The 2,655-nt window shown below is 48.1% G+C and overlaps 1 long non-coding RNA gene across 1 annotated transcript; it reads left to right on the top strand.

Moving 5' to 3' along the window:
• Positions 1–17: 17 nt before the first annotated feature.
• Positions 18–1,991, top strand: LOC109378694 (uncharacterized). The gene is made up of 3 exons (XR_002123048.1): positions 18–408; positions 1,338–1,429; positions 1,883–1,991. It is a non-coding gene; the product is annotated as an uncharacterized LOC109378694 (long non-coding RNA).
• The last annotated feature ends 664 nt before the right edge of the window (positions 1,992–2,655 follow it).

Genomic DNA, 2,655 nt, shown 5'->3' with positions numbered 1-2,655 from the left:
TGGCTCACCGCATGGGTAAAAAGGGGTCTTAAAATCCTTAGTGTCTCTTTCTGTCACAGCCATATGTTTGAGACATGGTCTCCAGTAGGGGAAGCCTGGGGCAGTCTGTCTGGAAAGTTTCTGGAAGCATGACAAAGATTGCAGGGGAAGGAAAACCACACGTCAAGTTGCTTGTGTAGACTGTGCTAGGCCCAGGGCTTTCAAGGCTCTGTGGCCCAGGCGGGAACACGTCCACGGGCAATGCAGGTCCCCAAGTCAGTGCGCATGCTAATTGCTGCGTATGCGCCTTGCAGCAGGCGGCAGTTGGTGCACATGCGCATTGTAGTCCGCGTTCTTCGACCAGAGCTGAGGCGGAGGCGGTGGTGTTTCTTCCTTGTGGAGCCTTTCCCGCTACTGGAGTCTCAACGGGTAGGTGGACAAACAGATCATTTGAGGTGGGAGTGAGAGCGAGGGGACAGGCAGCGGGCTTCAGTGGAGACGGGGCTGCTTTCTGTGGCTCCGAGGAGTAAGGTCCTCGAGGCCGTGTCTCTCGTTCCATGGGTGGAGGCCGCCATGTTACTTGCCGTGATGGTGGGAGCGAGTCAAAGGGTGACTGGATGGTGGGCGTGGAGGGCAGGGCTCAGATGGAGACAGGGAGCCTCAGGGCGTTACTTCAGGTGTGTGGGCGCTGGAGGTCCCTGAAACAGCCCCGGGAGCACAGCCCCGTGGTCCTGAGTGGGACCCTGGGCTGGGGGCGGGGCGGGCGGTAAAGGAAGGGCCCAGAAATGGGACTGCGGTGGGCCTGCCACTGAGTCCTAGCGATGTGTAGTGCACCAAGCGGTGGGCCGGGGGGAAGCGGGCCTGTCGGGCTGTGTGGCAACCCGTCGCCTCTGCCTTGTAGCCGGGAACCAGCCACAGGCAGCACGGAGAGAGTTGATGGAGCCTTTCCATGTGTTCCGGCAAGTTTATTTAGGCGGGAAAACGGGCTTTGTCAATGGAAGTGGGCCAAAAGTGCTAGTCATTCAAGTTTCAAGGTCCTAGCGGTATTTTACTAAACGTCTTCCTGATAGGGAATGCAGTTCTGGTCCCAAACCTGATGTTGTTTCACGTGCTTCAGACAGTTGCACTCCCAGCTTGTCCGTGAAATAGATGGTTTTACAATTTGGTATGTATTTGGTGTGACTGGAAACCATGTGCACTTACACTTACCCTGAGCCTTACTTTGAAAGTGTTTTCAAATTAAAAAAGAAAGAAAGAGAGAACAAGAAAGAAAAAAAGAAACAAAGAAAACATAGCCATGGAAGTGGTATAACTAACCTCTTAAGTGAATTTTGCAAGTCACAATGTTCTCCTTTCAGTGTGAAGTATGAGTAGGCATGTGAGATCGCGTTTCGAATGGAAAATACTAATAGAAGATCCAGAGAATTCGGAGCGAGTTGACCCTGTGGCTGTGAGTGTTTCATATTCAATGTTTCATATTAGCATACATCTATTTCCTGAAGGTTCTCTTAAACGACTACAGATACAGGGAAACACCTTTCCATGTCCATAAGAGGAAGGAAACATATATCCCGGAGGATTTCCTCAGAAGGAATCTTCGATCCCGGAGGATTCCACACTGTCACTGCCAGTGGAAATACACACTATGACTTCTTTCTCGTGCTTATTAACAACACACTGTGCACAGCCATCCCAGCAGAGTTTGAAATATAGCTTCTGAGGTCCCTGTGAGCAGCTCCTGTCGGAGTGGCCAGTCTGGGAAGAGACAATTCATTACGAATGAGAATATAGAATCATGTTTTTCAAATGTATTTATAGTTATTTATGATTATTCTGTATGTTTGTATCTTTGGCATGTTTTAACAACAAAACTTTTCCTTTGCCCACATATACACATGCCTAGGCCCAGCAACCCAGTGATGAACAAGCACAACAAGACGAGCCACCAAATGAGAGTCAGGATGTTACACCTGATCAAGACAATGAAGATGAAAGTGCACCTGTGGTTCCAGGTGAAGGGAAAGGGAGGAAGAAAGCCTGTGGGCATCAGGGGGTGTTGGTGTGCCTCNTTTACTTTTAGATAGAGTTCAATATCTCATGGTCTATACAATCTGTAACATTTCCTGTGATGCCAGTCCCCCAGACATGAAAGGAAGAGTGAAAGGCTGTGAAATTATAAATATAAACAGATTGGGCCATCCTTAGGAGTACCAGACACTAAAAGTGGCCCAAAACTTAGGTCCCCAACGCTGTCAAGGTACTATACCTGCCCTTGTAATGAAAAGATTATCTAAAAGAGAAACTCACATGTCGTTTTAAAGCTAACGTATTTTTATTCTCGTCTTCAGTGGACTAGACATCACCCTGAGTTACGAAAGTGCGTGGACTACAACATCACTGAAAACCAAAATGCAGAGGACATGGAGGGCTGGTTTCAGTTTATTGACTTTTCCATGATATCTCTTTTCCAAATAACAAATCGTAATTCCTGTATTTGGTAACTAAAGGCAACTTTGGTTGTATTAAACGCAGACACACAGGTTTGCAATTTCAGATGTAGGGAAATTCTTGACTCCCCCGGAAGTGGTGATGATTCCAGAACTTGTGCTCCCACCTGTTACAAAACCATGTGGTGCAGATGTTCTGAGCATATACTGTGTGCCAGGCAGTGCGCTA

Source organism: Hipposideros armiger, unplaced genomic scaffold (assembly GCF_001890085.2).
Source record: "Hipposideros armiger isolate ML-2016 unplaced genomic scaffold, ASM189008v1 scaffold_2588, whole genome shotgun sequence".
In the NCBI taxonomy this organism is placed as follows: Eukaryota; Metazoa; Chordata; class Mammalia; order Chiroptera; family Hipposideridae; genus Hipposideros; species Hipposideros armiger.
This window is presented reverse-complemented; position numbering and strand designations above follow the sequence as displayed.